At 38.5% G+C, this 22,635-nt stretch overlaps 1 protein-coding gene across 1 annotated transcript in view; it reads left to right on the top strand.

The window, feature by feature from the left end:
* Window positions 1-1,561: 1,561 nt before the first annotated feature.
* LOC108689674 (3-phosphoinositide-dependent protein kinase 1) overlaps window positions 1,562-22,635 on the top strand; it is a 253,743-nt gene continuing 232,669 nt past the window's right edge. The window contains exon 1 of the mRNA XM_018196544.1: window positions 1,562-1,594. The gene's annotated coding sequence lies outside the window, so the exon portion shown is untranslated. The remainder of the gene's footprint in view (window positions 1,595-22,635) is intronic.

Raw genomic sequence — 22,635 nt, 5'->3', positions numbered from 1 at the left:
TATATACTTAAGAATCAAGTCAAACAAAAAATTAAATAACTTTTAAACCAATAAGAGAATATATTCAAATTTTATGTAAATATATGTTTTGCACAAACACAGATCAGTCTATATAATTTTTATCTATATATTTTTGATTATATTTTTAAATGTGCACATACATCCGATTGCAAAACGAAAGAATGACATTTGATAATATTAAGAATATATTATTTTTTTTTATTATTTGATCAATTAGTACTTTTCCAGCAAATTGAAAAATAGTTTTCTCCTTTCTCAGAAAATTTAATTTTTTAAATTATGTCGCTCTTAAAGTAAGAGAGTCATGTAAGCAATATTTGTCAGCACATATACACGACTTTTGAAATTTTGACCGCGCGATTAAGTATACCGCTCGCTATGTATTTTCTGTAATATAATATAGATGTTGAGCATTACATCTGTATTGCCATGTTTAATTTACTGCTTATCGATTGAGCAACGCATCTGGCGGTTTCGTCACGAACGCGCGGAATTTAATTAATAATACTGTTAATATCGTTAATATCGTTGTCCTTCGCTCAAGAATTTCAACTGAGCTATTTAATCGCCCTGACCTGTTTTCCGAGTTAACACATTACACAAATGTTAAATCCGGATGCTCAAAAATTCTATTAAAATAAGTTAGATGATATTTAGAAATCTGTATTTTCTAGAATGGGAGAGTTAATGGAATAACTTTGCCGTTTTGTAATGATGATTTATTCAATTTAAACTCTTCGAAGTTGGTTTATTTGGTTTCCGGATTTACCGCGTAAACCTTCACGCACGCATTCGAAATTACCACGTGCTTTTGGGTAACATACTGCTGAAGTTCATTAGCACCGCCACGCGCCAACGATCACGGTCGTTGCACGCTGATATCGAATACGAGGGCCTGCGAACATTGGCTAGATGGAGAGAGGGAGAGGAAGAGGAATTGACTGTGCAAAAAACACGTCCTTCTTTTGCACGATATGTCCGTGCGAATGTCAATGATCGTTAAATTCCCTCCCTAAGGAATTTTGCGGCACGTGGATATCTCTCGATTCTTCACGTTTCGCTTCCGCTCTGCATCAGTAAAAAAGACACGAATTCGCGCTTGCGTCGAATCCAATTTCGAGGTTCGTTGACCCGCATTTGCGATTGTTGCGTCTTATTTCCATGATCAGTAGATTTCAGCGCGCGTTTTTTTTATCGCTTGCCTAATAAGTCATGCGATCCGCATTTTATTTACGTATATTACATATATAATACAATTTTTTGCTTGATATATTATTTCTTGCAGCAATAAAATCGCAAATGTTATAAAAATTACATGTATTATTAAATTACTTGTCAGTTTGATTTATGAAGTTATGTTCCTTATAGCTTCAGTTCAGGACTGAATTTCAAGATCGACAAATAATTGGTGCGCAATTTATTTAAACTGAAAATTGTTAGAGTTATGCAAAAATCTTATTAGGCACCAAGATCCCCTTTGACCAAATATAGCCCTTTTTATTTAATTTTTTTATTAATTTTGATCTTTTTTTTTCCAGATCGAGCATTGCAGCGCAGCGTGCCTTCAGTTAAAGTAAGTCCTCATCAATATTCAAGCATAGCTTTTCTGAGATAATTTTGCGAGTACTGTCAGCGTCAGAATGTCAAAGTGACACCATAAGCAAAACTATTTACCGATAAAGAAGGCCGTTTTCATTTGATTTATTTAATTGACAGCGTCAAAAGCAATATATTCTTCAAATTTCATGCTGTCTTTTTATTGTAATATAGTCTCTTCGTTCTATAGGATATATCGCGTTTGATTGTTTTATATTAAATATAACCATACTCGATACATGCCGCGTATCGTTTTCGAGGGCTCTGGGAAATGCAATCGCAGGCGTATCGACGGCGAAAGTAGGCCATCCCTTAAGAGCGCCGCTCTCCTCAGAGGTTGAAAGGGGTTGGGATGGCGTTTGCCAAAGGACGCAGTGAAAGAGAAGCTCATACAGTCAGTTGTACGCCCCGGTACTTCTCTGAAGAAGGATCCACTCCGAGAGACTGAGTGCTGCTTGAATCTCTCTTCTACCTGTTAGAGAATACATGTACTGGGAGGTACATACGCTTATTTTCGCTTTACCAGAGCCACTAATTGGCTAAAAATATTAATCATATTTTTGAGGTATCGTCACTTAGTTAGAGCTGATTGATCATTGTTTTACATATATTTTTTATTGTCCTATTTGGAGTATCAAATACTTTTCACCTTACGATCAATATTTAATACCGAATAATAACCAAGATTTAAAATACACGAAACAAATTAGATTCTTAAAAATTTTACTGGATTTTTTTCAGAATATTTTCATAATTAATTTTTTTCATTTTGTTTGTGTAAGTATTTAATATCTTTCATTCGATTTTGGAGAATTCAGTGAGTTCGAAGCTCTCGCCAGTTCTTGGATCGCTATAACAGCGATATCCCCATTTTCTACCCCTTTCGTATGCCCGTCTGCGTCTCCCAAGCGTAAAGTATGACGCGCAGAGTAATTTTAATTACACGATGCAGCGGCCCTGAATTGTTGCTACCTTGGGGACCTCAGACATATTGGACTAATTCATGTCATTCAGGCGACACTTATTAAACCCGGGAATGCCGTCGGCCTTAATCCTAGCAGAATGCAGGATAGAGCTGGGATGGAAAGGATGAAGGACAGTAGCGGCGCCGGTGCGCAATGATCACCTTCGTAGCGACTGCTTTTGAAAATCAAGGATTTGAAATCATTATCGTAGCTTGCTATTATAAATCAAAGATCCCATGTTGATTGCCAACGCTATTTTATGTTACGAAAAATGGAAAAAATTCGAATAAACTAAATTATGTATTTTGCCTAGATATAATTAAATGTTTGAAAGATATTTTGCCGAATACTTATATAAATAAAACAGAAATAAATTGTACAAATATTCTAGAAAAAAATTCTAGTAAAATTTTTATGAATCTTATTTGTTTCGTGCATCTTAAATCTCTTTATTAACTTTAATAACAAAAATATAAATGCGATTCGCGGTAACGGAATATATATTTTTTTTGTTACAATGGATAATTCGTGAACTTTTAAATTTCTAAAAAAAATTCTTCAGATTGATCGTTCACATCGCAAGAAGCCGAAGGAGAAAAAAGCCGACGTTGTGTTCGAGTACGATTTCACGCAGCGGTAATTAGAGCCATGCATGCTGAACATTAAAAAGCCATCGTCAAAAAAATGAAGTAGTAAGAAAGAAAGAGGAAGAGAGGGAGAGGGCAAGACGATGAAATTCCTCGTGTAATCGTCCTGCTTCGGGGTTCGGTAACGAAGGCGAAACAAAATGCTGCACGATATAATCGGTGAATAATAATCTGTGCCGCTGCGCCGTTATCGGATGGGCATAATGAGCACTATCGTTAGGTTTTAATGAGCACTAGTTCTAAATTAATATAACGACCCGCATGGTCCCGGAACCGTGACGGGCCGCATAGGGCCCCGTGACGTGACATATAGTGACTAGACTGCCGTGACGATTTTTAGACGACACGCATAGATATGGTGAACACATTCCTGTTAATATCCGTAACGATTGTCGCAATTAGTGATATTGATTGACTTATACCGAATGACGAAACGAACACACGATTTGTAACTTAATTATGATAGCTTTGAGGGTCGCTTACAGATTAGACGACGGTTGTGGGCTATGATGCTTTCCCCTTTTTCATGTTTCGTCTAAAATATATATCATGAGTAAAGAAAGCATAATTAACGGCGTTTCTTGATTAAAATTATCAGTCGGTAATTAATGATTAATTAAAAGAGCGTCTCTTAAACGGATACTACTTTTGCGGCAACAGGGGAGATCCCGTGAATTGGTTGCTAATTAGTCATAATTAGCGAAAGATACTTAATTCTCGATTTTATCACCGATACAAGTCGATCGTTACAAGTTTTGACAGGTTAATCATGTTGCATAAATAAAAGAAATGAAAAAGAGTGAGAAAGAGAGAAAAAGAAGAAAAAGAAAGAACAGAAGTAAATGGATACCCGCGGAGGAAACGAGTTTTCTCGTTTCTTGTTGCTCTTTGCCTGGCAGATTCATTAATTAATAGTGTCGTATACGCGAAACTTGATGCATTCATGGTACGTTGACTCGGTGCACAAATGGTGCACCGCCGCGTTGCGAACGCATTTTTAGGTAATTTAGTAAATAAAAGTGTCAGAATCTGAGTTGCGGATACAAGAGAATAATATTAAAGCCTTTTCTCATCGGGGGGTGTATACTATTTCAAAAATATTATACAAGAAAAATATTAATTTCTTAAGAAATAATATTTAATACTTTGCCTTATCAATAATTTAATGGTACGCATATATGGCACTGAAAAAAATGTACTAAATTTTAATAAATATTTGTTTGAATATTATTTACTAAATGGAAATATTTATTTGATACAAGAACCATTAATTTGATTTAACTATTATTTTTTAGTAAATATTTTAGTAAATATTTCAAATAACAATTAAAATTTAAAATAATAATTTTAAAAAATAAATATTTTTCAATAAAACTTTTTAATTTATTTTCTTTTTAGACATAGTTTTGTCAATTTGTAAGGGTACTTTATATTTATATAATGAAGACTGCAATATTTCTTGAAAATGTGGCTGTCCATTTGAAATATTATAATTTCTTCATCTTGGTTAATTCAGATCTTAGAAAGATTTTATTATTCAAATGACCGAGCGGTGTTACAAAGTCGATGAAAGAAAAAGAAAATAATTTTTTGCCGTCTCAGCAGCGTATCTAGTGAGATTTTCCGCTGCAACACCGCGTAACATAGTAGCGAGGAATAATGCGTAGTTTGATGCAGCCGGTACATGCTGTTCGAGACGGCACGCAAGCCTGCACTAACATCAGGCTTTAGACATCATTTCCGGAGGGTGGGCGCACCGACTTCCCTTCTTTCCGAGTCTCCTTGTATACTTGATCTTGTTCTCCTTTTCCTGTATGTATGCATGGGTAAGCGTCGCGCTACGATGCGTTGCATCGAAGTAAAGAAAGGATGCTGCTTGCTTTCTCTTTCTTTCTCTTTTTCTCTCTCATTCATTCTGGCGACAATTATTATCTCTGAATTGCGCCTTTCGCATCTCTGATCTCTATTGTCCTTATCTCGCGATATTGCTGAGATTGATTACATATTTACGAAGCAGAAAATATGTTTGGATTTCGTCATCTTGCGTTTAACTCTACGAGATTATCAGGTATAATTTGCGTAATTATCGACGGCCTTGATGCACTCTTGAAGTGCGTTGTAGTCAAATAAAAATAATTATCTTAGATTCCTTCGCGTTACATGATACTCAGACAGCAATTTTTTGCAAGCAATGGTTCTGTATAAGGAATTGTACTTTAATACTCAATAAACATATCAAGATTTTTTTCTGGGAGAGGAGAGAAATCATCAATTGTGTTCGCACAACAATTTTTTTTGCGTTAATGAATTGTTCTTTTTTATATTTTAGAGCTTATAGAATGTTTTCTTCTAGTTCTTGATTTATTAAGTTTTTTTTGTCAATTATATATTTTTATTTATAAATTTCGCGGAGTGAAAATTATTAGAATTGAATAATATGTATGTAAGATGATTAGTAACTATAAATTTATAGCGAAATAGACATGTGAGTTGAATAATATGTACTTTTAATTTAGGCGCTATTTCGCTATAAATTTATAGTTATTGATACGGCTTTTTTCTCTGAGTATGTTGTCGACCTAGCGATGACTTTCCGTGATTGAAAAATCTAATTTCCCGATGTTGTTTTATTGATTAAACTTTATTTAAATGTTCGCTGTTATCAACGAGTTAAATCTTAAAATTAATTGTAAGTATTAGAACGAATTGTCCAAACGCTATCAAAATTCTTTTAGGTACGATAGCGTCACGGCAAAATACTTTTCCAACACCCTGTATATAATTTATGAAAGACTTATGGCATTACCGGCATCGCCGTACTGCACAAAGCTTGCTACCAACGCGCAATAGTGCATCCTAATGCGTCATGATGCATAATAATGCATCATAATGCGTCATGGTACGCCATAATGCACGAAAATGATTCTCCGCCAGGAGGGGAGGGCTTTTCTTTATTTTCTCGCGACTATTAAATGCGATTTCCCACCAATTTCATCGCCGCAAAGTAATCGTATTTGGCGGACCGCGCTACTTAATTATCGACTATACGATCGGTCACGTCAGAGAGCCACACGAAAAATGGTCTTGTGGCTCGCGAATGTCGTGCATATACGTATCTATATATAAAATAATAATAAATAAAATTAATCTCAGTTTTTTTTAAGTATCCGAATTATCGAATTTTTAATTGGATTCGCGGACGAGCGATATTTAACCCGATTATAAACAGTTATTTGACTTTTTGCCCGCGCACGTTTTTATCATCGACGCGCGCTCGAATTAACTAATAATTTCCAAAGCGAATTCACGCGAGGATCCATCGGCGAGTTACACGCTCCGACGTATGTATGAAATATAATACATTTTAAACGCTCACGAGCGCGAGCACGTTGCATCGAGCGCGCGATTTATAGTTCCCCGCATAGTAATCTCCTCCCGCACTCTCTTGTATGTGTCACAAACCCTCCCCCCCGATGTGATGTATACGTCGTAGTAGCGAGACGAGACTAGCACGTACAAATATACACGGGCGCGTGGATAGTGCATAGCCTTCTTGTATGCGTCATGCGGCACACATCGCGCGCATACTGCATTACTGTACGAAAATTCATAGCACAGTACGATCATGTTAGTGTCTTCCACCGCCGCCCCCGTCTCCCCCCTCCTCTTCTCCCGTTTCCTCTCAAGTTAGTCCCATTATAGAGTCCCCTAAGTACTGATCCAGCTTGTCACCTCACGCGAGAACGCTTGAGATATTTATGCTTGCCTCTATCTTGCCAAGCAGCCATACTGTAAAGAAAATCCTGGTACAGTATTATTGAGTTCGCCACGGCCCCGTTGTCTAATATTTCCTCGTTGACAACGGCCCGGGGCGATATCTCATTTCGATTCTGGAGCTCAGAAGCGCGCCGGAAGAGGAGACTCGCGAGTATGCCGACGACGACGAAGAGGAGGAGAAGGAGGAGAAGGAGGACGATGGTGATGATGTCGATGGCTTTGACCATGAGACAAACGATTTCGTTTAATCGCGGTGCCAGGCCGCGTCGGTGGTTCCCCATGGGAATCGCTGTCGTAACGCGGCCCGATCGTGTGTGCCGCGCCGTGACGTCATCGGTCATACTGTTTTCTAGTCGATGATCTCGAGGCTGTGCCGCCACGTGTGACTATGCGAGGCTCGATGTACGATTAAGGTTTTAATTACACGTTAACGACTCGGCCTCGGCCCCGCGGGCACATACGCACGTGGAACATGCAGCGGGGCGCTGCTATACAAACTATTACATGCGTGGCATCGTTGATAACGAGCAAATTCCTCGCGCGTGTTCAACACGCGCGTTGCAATACATCGCGGATAGATAGCAGTTTGCGCTCTCTCGGGGTCTCTCCCCTCTCTTGGCCGCGCCCCTTCTCGTTTCCTCCGGATGATAGAATTAAATCGATGTAAACGTGTGTGGAGTCGCAGAAAATCGACGGGACGACCCGCGCCCCGTTCCCATTCTCGTTCCCGTTCCCGTTCCCGATGAACGATCAACGACGAGGGCGTATCGTTATCCTATGCGACTCTTATTTTCGTCATTCGCGTACCGGCACGTCGCGTCGTGTAAATTGGATTCGCAGTGGCTCCGTCGCATGGATGTGCCACCGTGTTGTTGTCGGTTCTATTAATATGCCAGCGGCGTATGCTATAAATTCTATTCCAACCCACCCTCCTCGGGATACAGCAGCCTTGAGAGGCAAGGACAATCGATCTACACCACCCTCCACGTGGACGAAACACGAGTGCGCGCCGCGCGCACACACGTTCACGGTAAATACTAGCGGAAAAACTAGCGGGTTGCTGTACGTACGTACGTATGTACGTATATGCGTGCGTGCGTGCGTGCGTGCGTGCGTGCGTGCGTGTGTGTGTGTGTGCGTGTGTGTGTGTGTGTGTGTGTGTGTGTGTGTGTGTGTGTTTGTGTGTGTAAGTGTGTGTAAGTGTGCGCCTCGTCCCCGCCGCAAATTACCGAGCACAATCCACTTTTTAAAATATTTACTCCCGTTGAAAAACCAATCGACCGTTCTCCCACAGCGCACTCGCCGACGATTAACTCGACTTTTTGTCGGCAGTTCTATCGAAAATCGCCGCGGTATTTAGGTATCACCTGTATGAAATTGATCGAACCGCAGTTCTCGAGTTCGACTGTGATCCAGATCAGATCTAAGTAACGAAACGCATAATAAATAGTTGTCAAAGAGAGATAAAAGTTCGATAATGCGTTGCTAAGAAAAATAGGTAAGAAATCAGATCGTTTTTTTTTTTACGCAGAATGTCTCACGAATCAAGAGATACTTCTAGTAGGTTTAAAAATATGTGATTTTTATGAATTTTTTAAAAGAAAATTATTGATGATATATCTGAATAAATTTTTTCGAGATATAATGAGGCATTTTTGGAATATAAAAAATTTCAGTTTTGAAAGAAGTTTTTAATTATATTTTTGTATTTATTTAGATATTATCATTCATAAGGTCTCTTTAATTTTCTAAGAGTGAGTGTTGCATGCAACGTTTTACTTTGAAATTAAATTTGGGCTGTGTGCAAATTTGTCATAAAGAACTGAAGGTAAATGTATGTAGCATTGAAATATGATATTTCTATCTGCTAAAAAGATTATACGTCGATATTGATAGATTTTTTACTTACATTTTTAAGCAAAATTAATAAAAATTATTTTAATGACAAGACAATTAACTGCGATGTAATATTCATTGAGACATTTATAGACGACATTTATATTTTCTTTTAAATATTCACTCACTTGAGAATATGTTATCATACCTTTTTCATCAAGATTCTTATATATCGGAGCAATTATAATGGAATACACGAATATTTCCATTGTCTGAATCGACGAAGCAACCCGGTTCTGTCGCCGCATTGCCTTTGACCAGGCCCATTAGCATCGACGAGTTCCAATTGCACGACGTCAATCCACTACCACTGACGTCATCGTGCCACCGCTCCTTTAACGTGCATCCGTGCAACGTGTATTTACACTTTCACATACATGTACGCGTACGATCAATCGCGACACGCGTGTCTGTACGCATTACGTGCAAAACTCATGGCAAAACACGGCTATTTATAGCAAAGCATATGCGTCCCACTGACATAAGCGTGAGCTCTTCAATTAGCGTGAATGCATTCTGGTTGCATCGATGGCGACAGCCATCGCTCGATCTCTGCGTCGCGTCGACATGAATTGATTTATATACATATTTTTACGAGAATTTCAAGCGGTGAATAACTACATTTTTTTTTTGAATGATTAAACCACTGTTATTAAATTGAATGTGCACATTGTTATCAAATCGAATGCGTACGAAATGTAATGTTTGACGAAAACTGGTTAAGCAATGTTATGATAAAAGAAAAAATAAATTCGAGGTATTTGATATTGTGACATTTTTCGAAATGATGACCGCGATTGCGATTTGCTCCACATATTTGCAGATTCTGCTTTCAGATTAGAGATAATTAAAGAAAATCGTTAGCGAGTTGTAGCATTAATCTACCATATATATGTAAGATAAAATACTTTTCCTAATTTTTAAATAATGATTTGGAATAATTTTATGTTTAACAATCTTATTTTTCTCAATATTAAACTTGAATTCTAACAAAATAAATCTAATAACACACATCTGTAATAAGCTTCAAGAACTCATAATCTTTCTCTAACGTAAAAAAAAATATATGTTCTTTTTACGAGTTAATTTTTTTTTGGCGAAGTAACAAAAGAATTGTTCTTTTATTGATCTTCATTGATTCGTCGATAAGTCTCTTATATTATAATTATTTTTAGAATCAGGTTGTCATGATTATCATTAAACGTTAATCATAATTAATCATAATTAATATCTAACTTTTAACACTAATTTGAATGTAATAGAACCAACTCGTTTATTCATACATAAATGCTGTATATGGAAATATACACAAGTATAGTAAAATTATTGTACAGATGTGCGTGATCAAAACTAATGGAATTTAGGTTTGATCACGAGGAACGAAAAGGAGTTGGGCACGGCTCGCTTTAGCAGGGCACGTAATGTAAGACGTGCCATTCCCGTTGGATAAACCACTCGCTGTATATATAGATATCGAAATGCCGGTTTCCTTCTAGTCTAGTTGTAACTTTCGCGCGACGGGCCCGTTCATGCGAGAGCGTGCGGGCCTACATCACCGAATGGAGAACAACCTGGGATATCAAAGATCAGAAAGACGTCCCACAGCACGCCTCGCTAATTTCAACTGAAATGCGAGCACTTCCCCGTGCCGCAACAACACATTGTACCGCGCGGCTAGTGAATACCGCGATCGATGAACTTTCGAACGCAAGGATGCTCGCAGACAATCAGCTCGAGATCGTGACGCAAGATGAATCGCCCCGCGATCGTTCCGGCTCTGTTAAGCGCAAATTTATTCGACTATCGAGAAGGCTTCTTTCCATACTCCCTGGAGAATGATTTATATACGTAGTACGACGCGGCGCTTTAACACATAGGGAATAATTACAAATAGATCTCTGTTTCGAATAGAAGTTTCGTTTAAAAAAGGGAAAGAACGTAAGAGAGAGAGGAAGAGAAAGCGTAACCATTAAACAAGACTATGCATTGTCTGAATTTATTACGTATAAAAGCGGTTTACATAGTATACATTATCATTTACGCATGGTTGTATATAATAGCATGTAAAATATACATATATTGTTTCTTTAAAGTATAACGTATGTGGGATAACTTTGACCTAAAATCAGAATAGCTTTATCTAAATTTTGATTATGTCCATTGCCCAAATAGCACTCATGTCAAAATCGAAAGACGTTTTTTAAGATGTCTTAGGTTGAATTTTGGATATACATGTTATAAGACTTTTTTAAATTTAGATTAAAATTATTTCGACTAGATTGAAGTTATTCGATTTTAGGGTAATTCAGAAAAACGTAAATTTCAAATTATTAACATGAATGAGTTAAATAAACGTTACGTCCTACCAATCGTTAAAAGTGAACTTAATTTTATAAAAAATATCAAAATCATCACACCTCAAAAATTAAAAAAAAATATCAAAATCATCACACCTCAAAAAGATTTTTAAAGAAAAAAATAATTCTGATTATTTTTTTCTTTAAAAATCTTTTTGAGGTGTGATGATTTTGATATTTTTTTATAAAATTCAAACATTCAAAAAGAGTAGGTTTTACAGTTTTTGTGAAGCAAAAATTACAATGACATTAAATCATGTTAAAAACATATTCTTTTTGCCGATATTTATTAGATTAGTCAAAAATTTTATATTACGTTTGAAAAACAGTATTTCTTCTTTTCTGAAAAAAATTAATTTTTTAAGCATGTGTTAATTTTGAAGCAAAAAATCGATTATTATGATTGCAAATCGCGTACTAATATTCCCTGGTTTTTTTTTTAAATCGATCGCATGATCAAATAAAAAATCACTATTGTGTGCCTGTGAAATATGTTATGGTTAAAGTGCCAGATTTATCATTGAATCAGACTCGTTGTCTGTGAGTGATTCAATATTCACCAGAAAATTCCGGTGTTCACTTGTCACAATTTATTTGATGAAATGATCACGTGCTCCGGAGAATGCGCGCTGGGCGCAAAGAAACGAGTCACGAGGCAAATCATTGTCACTTACAGGTCGAGAAGGCGGGCCCCTCTTTGGAGGATGTTGTTATGTTTCTCGTGATTTCATCATTAGGACGCCATTCAAACACTTAATTTATTAGCTCGTCTCGCGGACCCGGCGGCGCTTAGCTCTGCCTAGCACGTCCTGGCACTAACACTATCTGACTTTGGCCGCTGTATCTGCTCTCTGGCGCCACGACACCTCCTGAAATCAGAGCTTAATTCGGTGATGACGTTAGCAAGAGATAGCTCAGTACTGAGAATAATGGATAATGCTTTAATATTTATTTGTCATTTCTTCCTCTGATTAGAGATGAAACTTTAATCCTGAGAAATTCAGAGAGAAGTCTATTTATTATTTATTAACTTATTAGTAAATTGTCTGGATTTTCAATACAGCTAAATCTTATCATCGTAATTTATGATTTTAAATTATTCCTTGCACGAATGAAAAAAATGAGCTTTAATAGTGATAATGATACAATAATTTAATTAAAATTGCTATTTTATTTTATATCTTTTTATTTTTTTTTTACCCGAGAGTAGCCTGATTTTTTTTTATATAAAACGATTATTTAAAGTGCGTTTATATTTCATTTAAAATCACTATTATTTACCATATATAATATGTATTATTGATTATTTTCTGATTTATTAGTATTTAAGAACATTATGGATTTAATCACAATTTTTCGAAAAAAGTTAATAGAAATCAAATAAATACTAAACAGAATAAGTACATCGAGTAACTTATAACAGTGTATTTTTGAAAAATAAAGATTTTAATTAATATGATATTTTTCTAACAATAAAGTCAATTTCTAATGAACTCTTGAAATTCAAACAATGAGCTAATATCAGGGCAAGTGAGAATAAATAACTGCATGGCAATTAGTGCGCTATAATTATATAATGTAAAGTATAATTACAATTCCGTTACATATGTAGCACAATGTTTAATCGGCGAATTTGGCAAATTTTTGGCCATCATCAGCGACATCACATCAAGAAAATAATATAAAAGTCACGTCTATGCAGAATGAATTCTCAGTATGCAGTGGATGACGCTTCTTCTAATTACCATGTTTGAGAAATGCGATCGTTTATTGATTCTCAAATTAAGTGAATTCTAGATCTTCATAAGAGTCCATAATTTTTTACTGAAATTTATAAGCGTAGAAAACTCATCCAGTGCAGTCAAGAATGAACATATTGCTTTTTTATTGCAAGTTTTCGATGTAATTGCATATATTTAAAGGTTCGTAAAGAATAATTATTAAAGAAGAAAGAAAATATGTTAATATCCATACATTATTTAATTGATTGATAATTTTTATTTTTTTACTGCTGGGATATGAAATCATCTCATGAAACTATTTGCGAGTTAATGAGACTAAATTATTTCTCTAAAATTGATTTGGATAGTGGATAAGACCGAGTTCAACATCGTGCAGCAAAGTCTAACGAACGGCTCTTTATTGACGTTTGATGATCAGGTTCTACTGATTCAAACGATTCACGATCCCATTAGAGATGAGCTGCGCTAACCGCGCGAGTCCGCTAGACTGAATCTTACGCGCGCATTTGCATAAGAAATACAAGGGACGAACCAGCAACCGTAATTAACGAGCGAAGTTGAAGTCACGTCATCACCGGCGTCGTGACCGGAAAACTTTGGCGCAGCAATTTTCAAACGATACATATGCAAGCCGCGATAACGTCCGCCCCGATTTACGCTGATAATTTATTTGTCATGGCGGGATTAAACCTTCTCCTTCTATAGACCGTTGGTTTATCCGGGCCAGTATACAGAAGGTGACGTAAGAGACGGAGAGAGGACGGGGAGTGACCTCGAAAAATAAATGACTTCGCGTGTTCGTCGAGAGGTAGGGTGGGTGGCTTCTCTTCCTCAAGAAGAAAGAGTATCCTCCTCTTTCTTCCCTCTCTCCCTTTCCCTTCCGCTTTCTCTCTTTTTTTTTCTCGCGTGCCCCTAGATTTATGTCGACGCTTCGCCCTTTCGGTCGACGATTCGCTTCGACGGTCCTCCGCCGATAATAAATATGCCGGGCTCTTATCGCGAGTGTGCCGTGGGAGCATAGGCACTCGCGAGCTTGGTAGTGAAAGAAAACGAGAAAAAAGCACGACAAGTGCGTACATATTAACGATGCGTGACTTCCGTGACACGCGATAAATGCAAATTCGAGGGAGCCATCCGTGAAAACGGTACCACGTGGCGCTGAACGAGAAAGAAACGTGGGGTGGCAGCCCGGTACAAATATTATGCCGACTGTCTATGTGTCGACGTAATAAAATGCATGACGGCGGCGATGGGACGCGTGCGTTCCGCTCGTTATCGTTCGTGGCTTTTTATCGACTAGCGTAAATCCCGGCGCAATTAGCGGGAACGCTGATTTCCGATTCGTTTGCATCAGCCACCGAAAATTAGTAAAATCGCCGAGGCATTCACCGAGGCGGGACGTGTTTCTCTCTCGTTCATCGTTCCGCGAGCGGCCAGCCAGCTCGAATTACGATCTCTTCCGATATGAGTAACGTACCGTCCGCCGCGCCGTATCGAGATCGTTCCCGAACATTCCGTTCTCCTGAACACTCCATGCTAGTGGAATAACGTCAACGCTTGGCGCCACGGCGCTGTCGTTATTGGCCGTTACCGCTGGAGAGTAATAACAAGTAATAACGCGTCGTGGCGCCAAGAGTAGTCGAGCCTCTACTCACGACGAGCATCATACATCGCAGCGAATGAATAATTTTCCAATCATCGGGAGATAATTATCCTATTTCGTTCTGGTAAAACAAGGCTGCATGCCTCACGAAGAAAGCAGGAAGCGATCGTTAAAATCCAGAGCGATCATTTTCCGTGTTATACTTTATTTACCTGATAACCGATAATCGCAGAAAATAGAATAGTGAATTATTATTATTATAGCTTCGAATCGCAAAAAGTATCTAATATCATAAGAACATTTGTAACATTATCTTCTTGCTGTACTTATATTTGTGACATTTATTGCACATTCATTTAAGTGCTTATTAATATTTACGTCTAATAAATTGCCTCTGTCAGCCTTTTTTCATGCGTCGTGGATATTAATTATTTTTTACATATCTTTTTACGCTGTTTAATATTTTATGCGACGTTAGAGTACTAAATTTCTCTAGAGTACTAAATTCCTTTGCTTATCTGCAACTGCATTTACCGTATTCATTCAAACATTACGGAAAGTACTTGTTTCGCCGGAAACTACGGCATTATAAGGCACGAGAATAACAGTTGGAAAGCCCCGCTGGAAAGATAGTGCGTAGATTCACGTGTAACGGTATAGCGTGCCCGAGGAGAGACAGGAGATGACAAGAGAGAGGTAACTCGTGATATTCGAGCCGTGTTTGCGAATAAAACTATCGTGGTGGACGAACGTCTGAATGCCCCGTGTCGTCGTCCTCGTCGCCGTCGTCACGGCGCAGATGCGATTGCAGCAACGGAAGGAACGTCGGATCGAGGAAGAGAAGAGGAAGGCTATGAGAATAGCACTTAAATCGTTTTACAGACGTCGTCAGTAACTATTTCTATCGCGACGTCGGCACGAGCCGAGACGATACGCGACACGACGGGATGGAACGAGAAGAGAAGAGGAGAGGAGAGGAGAAGAGAAGAGACAAAACGAAACGAGACGCGGTTTTTGTCGCGCGAGATCGCGCCTTTTATGCTTCGCGGCGAGAGGCGGAGGTCGACAACGGCGACGACGACGACGAGGACGACGGGTCGCCTCGAGGCTGCGACGCGAGGTGCATTCGTCGTCCGGACGGCGGCAGGATGACGGCGTGGCCTGCAAATGGTGGGACGAGAGATTAATGAGGTTTGTGTCGCCGACGTGGAAATCAGACACCTACGGCCCTGTTTCACCGCCAGGGAGACGAGATCCGGTGCTCCAAACCGAGGATCGGCGTGCGTAGGCAGACGCACGACAAATATCGTAATCGCGTACGGCAATTAAGAGCCGAGAAAAGTATCTGCCAGTTTGAGCGGACTGTGATCGTACGGGACTAGTTATCTCTTTTTCTCGAAGCGAAAAAAAGAAGAATAAAGCGAGACGCAGGCGATAGTAGGCCACGTTTCACGTGTAAAATTATTATGTAAACGTAGTTGTAAGACATGTTGTGGTAAGAATTAACCAATCAGTCGAATGTTCTATTCATATTTGGTCATAGCTGATGAATTCTTACAACTACAACCACTTACAATTACGCTTATGCAATTGTAGAGAATAGCCTTTACATCCAATTCTTGTAGTTTCTTCCACGACTTTTCTTTTGCTCATATTTCATCTTGTAATACTGTTGACTGATCGTAATCGTATGTTAATTGTTGGCAGTTCTGCGGAATTTTAAAGATGTGCTATAAATATTACATTTTATTTGTGTCCCATGTTAAACGCAAAGCCATGACAATGCAAATTGACAAATAATTTAACGTTAATATTCCGGGCTTCGAATAAAGTCTTGTCGCGTTTCGTATGCGTATATATTTTATACGCCGCAATCAAATATTTCTCGAACGGTGAATAATCTCTTGAAGTTAACGAATGTCCCGAAGACTTAAGCCGCGCTATAAATTTAATCGAAACGACATTGGCGACCGCCGGCAATTTTGCGACAGTCGCTGATGCGTGTCTCGTAAGCAAAACGTTTAATTGGTATTTGTTTGGTCCAACGGAAATGTCACTATTGCGAAACGGTGTCTCTCGTGAAAGTGCAAAACGCTCATTGGGCTTAAGCTCGTGACGCACGTATATACCGGGTGTCTGGTTTTAAGTCCGCTTGGAAGCGGGTCAAGGTGTAAGTCGACTATCGCAGTAACTTGCGCGCTGCGGACGACTTGCATAAGACGGCTGGCTTCGCGTTCGTTGGATTAGTGCATCAGGAAAGAACGCTATTGCGCTGCCCTAAGATGAATCGCCGTTCTTCGTCACATTGGGCTTTCAATCTTCTTGAATTATTCACGATTACGAGAACTTTAATGCCGATATTTGAACCATCATTCCATAGCACGTCAATTTAAAGAAAATCTCATCGCTTATAATTCTAACGGAGCATCACACTCGAGGTGCTTAATCGCCGAAAGGCGTTTGAAAATTGAAATGTTGCGAACGACGTTGCCATAAAATTCCCGCCGAGAGAAAACAGGCTTGAAAGAGCCGCTTATTGAAATTTTAACTAGCGGTTGTGAGAAATTTCATACGATCGCGCTATTCATCTCGATGAGCATTTATAACGGTAGATTGAGACGCAATTGTTGCATCGCGCCTGTTTACATCGTATTTCATTAGCACGCGTGGTACGCCACGCGGTAAGAATCTCGCATTCCATCCTGGTGCGCGGATCGAAGCGAGATGCCGTCATTCGCGAGGCCAAGGAACGGGAACGATAATTGAAACAACTGCGATCGGTAAACGTCTCGATACAACACACGGTACTTCATACGGCGAATACGGCGAGTAATAGTAATCGCGTTTTGTCGTTCGACCGTCGCGCTCACGGCTCTCCGTTTGTTGTCCGTTTATTGAAAGAAATTCGATTCAATGGAAATTGAAGCAAGCCGTTGAAATTCCCGGTGCGTAATATCGGCGTCGAGGATGAAACGAGAAGGAGAGTAGTAGGAGAGTGACATGAATGGAGCACGAGCGTGCCGAGAGAGATAGAACGATGACGATGATGATGATGATGATGACCTACTCGATAAGAAACGGGGTGGAATAATAGCGTCGTTATTCGCATTGCACTTATGAAACCGAGGCGGGAGCAGTGAGGTCGCGCGGGGATTCTCTGCGATTGTTTTGAATCGGATTCCCCGATGAAGTGAAAAGAAAACATTTCCAGCTATTTTAAAGGACTGTTCAAGTGATCTATAGATCTACGTTTATATAACGTAGTAGTCGTAATTTTACGTTGCGCAGTCTACATATGTCATCATTCTCTCTATTAAAATGTTCATACGCTAGATTTCTTTACGATATCAAGGTATTTTGCTGAATCATTTTTATATCGGACGTCCCTGCACAGAAAATATTTTGCTGAGGTATCTAAAATTGTAGGAGGTAGATACAAGTCTGAAAGTAATACATTTGTTGGATCAAAATAATTATGTAGAAAACTTCAGTATGATGAACAGTGCTACAAAAAGTTTTGACATTCTGGTAATTAGTTTGAATATTCGTATTTAATAACATGAAGATAAAAGAACATAATTATTTTTAGATCTGTATGTAGAAACACAGCTTTAAATTTTTAAATACTTTAGCAAAATCATATAGCACAGACCTTCAAGAAAAAATTTTAACGATGTTAAGAGGATATTCTGTGTTCTAAAGATTTTCCCAAGACGTTTTTCTCAGATAAAGTACTGTATAACGTACACGAAAAGAACAGTTTGCTAGAAAATAATTTAGTTGGACTGTCAAAATAATTAAAAAGATTCTCAAGGCTAATGAGTAATGTTGTGAAAAATTTAGACATTAAATTAAAGCAACCATTTCGACTACATTTTGATGGCCTAACAAAATTATTTTCAGATTTGTATTTAAATTTCAGTAAAAGACTTCCTGTTGTGACATTTGGTATATTCCGAAAATAATGCAGAAGAAATTGTCCTTCTCTTATCACAGTTTATGGAGGAATCACGATGAAGTTATTGCAAAAATTTCAAATATTAATACCATAGCTTTTATATTTTCGCACCAACAGATATGACATAGTGCGAAGTAAATTACATGACAGTCGCCGCATATACCGGCTTTTACACGATACCATTGGCAAATCGCTTCTGTAAAAATAGATCCCTGCATCACGATCTAACGACGACGTTAACGCGCGCACCGATCCAGGAACTTTCCAGCCGTCGTTACGTTGAAATTGTTTGGGCTTTCCGACCGGCCTCTCGCATACAAATGGTCACCAGTTAGCGAAACGATGTAGCCATGAATAGGTGCACGGCTATAATGTTGTTCCAGAAAAAAAATGTTACCGCCATTTCGCAGGCAGCGTGTACTGTTTGGGCCGCGCGATACGCGTAGGATATACAAATTCGTACAACTTCCGGCCGTACGAACGCATCCTCGACTCGCGCTCTCTTTTATCCTCTCTTGCCATCCCTATCTTCCCTTCACCCTTTCGCACTTCTTTCTCTTTCTTCGCTATACTGGCGACTCACATTTCGTGCATGTAGATGATCACTTACGCGGTGCACGGATACGCGCGTGCTTCGCCCGCGAGCGTGCAATGTACACGTGCGTGCAATGTACGCATGAAGCACGCGGTCGATGCGACCAATCCAATGCATTTTAATATAGGATGCTTTAACGACTTACATAATGAGGCAATTTGTTTCCTCTCTTCGCGAATGCGCCCGAGAAGGCTCTCGCGCAACAGAATTAGAAAGTATACGTAAACGTGCCGAGATGGCATCCGCGATATCAACTAACCGCACAATGCATGTAACACCCTGGACGCGCAGTTGCATCCTAAATGACTCGTTATATCTATATGGCGATTATAACTGGGGACGATAAGGCGAATAGGTGTCTTTTCATTTTTTTCATATTTTAATTTTTTTGTGATACCCTCGAGAGAGAAAGCTCTTCGCGGAATTTTTATATTTTCCTCCAGTTCTACATCTACGCTGTTTAATCGTGTAAGTATCATTTCGTTTGTAACTCTTATTAACATCAAAAACCCCAGAGAGAAAAATTATTAAGCTTTATCTTAATTCAAGTTTAATTTCAATTCCCTTATTTCAGCTTAGTTTATATAGCTGTCGTTTATTTTACTTAAGAAAGTAGGTTTATCAGGCGAACATTTATCGCTATTTACGCAAGCCTGCGAATGCGTAATCGCGAATGCGTATACACGAACTTCCGGTTTCCATCGATGAAAGAAGGAACGTTGGAGGTGCAAGAGAGAGGCAGAGGGGAGAGAAGTAAACGGAATTAAACGTCTTAGCTCTTACGCTGGAACGGAAGTCGAACCGCTTCGACAAGTTCGGGACCGTCCGCTGAACGCGATTCTTGTGCGATTCTTACGTGGCACGTCCGGTTTCCGGCTCGTTAGACAGTCTGGGACCGTTCACCTCTCATTCCGTTCATACTCCTTGTCTTTCATATAGTCTCCTGACGTTTTTTTCTTCAGTTAAGTACGGAACGCAAAATATAACTCGAACTACTTGTGTAAGGTGTTTCCGGGAATCTCTTCTTTTCCCATGAATGAAAAATAATTTATCGATTTAACGTTTTCAAGGAGAATTTTGACGTTAAAAAGTGATTGATGACAATTTTGCTTTAATTTGAAATAAGCGAATATGAAAAGAATAATTTTGAAGTACCTAAAAATTTAAAAGCTAGATATTTAAAAGCTAGAAATTTAAAAGTAATTTTGTTGAATCGTCAAAATATTTACGTCATTTAAATAAATAATATGAAAACTCTTTACAAAACTGTTTGTTTCTATGGCTCTAATAATATCTAAAGCATTATTCTATTCTATTCTATTTCTGCGCACTGTTTCGACTTTTAACGCAGCGTGCATAAATCTATGTATAGATTTCATAAAATGTAAATGAGTCGTTTTCTTGGAGAGACATCCGCGATAAAATCGTCGTTTTAAATAGCGCTTACGCGCTTAACGATTGTCCCGCGAGATTTTACGAGGTGAAGTCAGTAAAAAAAAAAAACAAGCTTTTCTTACTTCACGATTTTTGCGCCACAATGATATTCCAAAGGTTCCTTATGCCAAACGTTCATCTTGCCGGCGAAGGTGAATATCAGCGAGCTAAACAAATAAAATATTGTTGCGCTACCTTCTCATAGCCTGATATGACGAAGGTCACTAGTATCGTTTATCGATTCAGGCTAGGTGTGTAAAACTTCTTTGAAAAAACTGCGCTTCGTTTTCTATGTTTCGAAATCCCGAAGGTCTACTATGCTATGTGTTTGCTCTGTTCGCGATACGAACGTCCGTAGATTGTACCGATGAAAACGCCAGCCAACTATCCGATGACAGAGATCTGATTGCAATATATAGATTATGATTACAATGTCAGTGAAACTTCTATTTATAGAAAATGATAATCGTTCAAAGCATCGCATTGTGCGATCGTGACCACCTTTTACATAATAATGAACACCTGCCGGAAATTTATATTTTTAGAAAATAAGAAAATCCACGCACTCAAGGTCTCAAGAGCGCGTAACGGCAGCGTATTAATATTAATAAGACCAGATAAGAAAATCAATCAAGTTTAACGACGCGACATGCGTGCCGACGAATCGTTAACATGTGTTACACTGAAGTAAACTCTGGGAAAGAGAAATTCTATTCGCCTTCTTTTGTATTTTATTATTGTTAAATGTGAAAAGGTTTCGCGTTGTTCGAATTTCCTCTTATAAGCGTTATTGTTTTTAATTTGTTACATCCGCCTCCGGGGAGAGCAGGTTTAATTTTTTAGTGTCACTCACGCCGACCTCCGATCTCCCGGTGCATCGACGGGAACTCCTTGTCACGCGAGGGAAATCATTTTTCGTTTCGTCATGAAGGATTGAACGCTACGCGTCCACGACATTGGCAATTCATTATCGTTGTTTTATGACCGGTTATCATACATAATACATCAAGGCTCGCATACTTTCTACGACTTCCTTAATAAATTCGTCTTATTAATTTTTTTCTTCCAGCTTATTACTTACATAAATATCCGATTTCTAGCATTCACACGGAAAGAACGGTTTTACTAAAATATCTAAAAATTTAATTAGATACAGACTTAAAAGTAATTTTATTTGGCTTGAAATATTTTTATTCAAGGAATTACTTTTTCAATTTCTTGAAATGAATTCTTACTTGAAAAGAATTAAAATACAGCTGCCACTATTGAGAAAGAATGAAAAATTTGCACTCTTAAATAAAAGCGGCAAATTTTCACTCTTTGGATTTCACTTTAAGAAATTTAAAGAAATTTAAACATAGAACACTTATATAAACATTATGAAAATTATGACTAGTATTTAAATATTCTACATAAATATTTGGATGAGCAAAATAATTCAAGCAAAATAATTTTCTGATTTGCATCTAACTAAACTTTTGGATATTTCGACAAAATCATTCTTTCTGTGCATATTTGAGTGTGTTTTTAGAACCTATTTAAATATTCAAATCTTGATATTGCGACAGTGCAACTTTAAATGTTAAACAATTCAGATCTAGTGTCCAGTAGAAAAGTTTCCCAACTATCAAATCAAATGACAAACGTTATACAGGCGCCAGTCAGATTTCGCGACGTTTTCCTCGGGGAAGTTTTCACGGTCTGCCAACGGTATGAAAGCTTTAGAAAGCGTTTGCGCAGGAATGTTGAAAAATATTTACGCTGCGGCTCGCCTGCCGTGACCGGCGGACTTTCCATGCCTCTGAATGGCCATTGTCCCTAAAGAAGAACGAAAGCCGTGTAAACGAAGAAAGAACGCGCGTTGCTCTTTCGTACCATGTTAAACACGCGGCAGCGTCGACCTGGAACAGCCTTGAGCCGAAGGAAGGAAGCAACCATTTGTTAGTGCTTAGGTAACGAGCGGCGGCATATGATGCCTCTCTGTGTGCGAACAACTTGACTTTGTTGCCCGGCTCTTCTCTCCTGCCGTCGTGAGGACCCGCGA

This window comes from Atta colombica, unplaced genomic scaffold (genome assembly GCF_001594045.1).
Source record: "Atta colombica isolate Treedump-2 unplaced genomic scaffold, Acol1.0 scaffold274, whole genome shotgun sequence".
NCBI lineage: Eukaryota > Metazoa > Arthropoda > Insecta > Hymenoptera > Formicidae > Atta > Atta colombica.
Note: the sequence above shows the minus strand (reverse complement) of the source record. Positions and strands in the feature narration are given on the sequence as shown.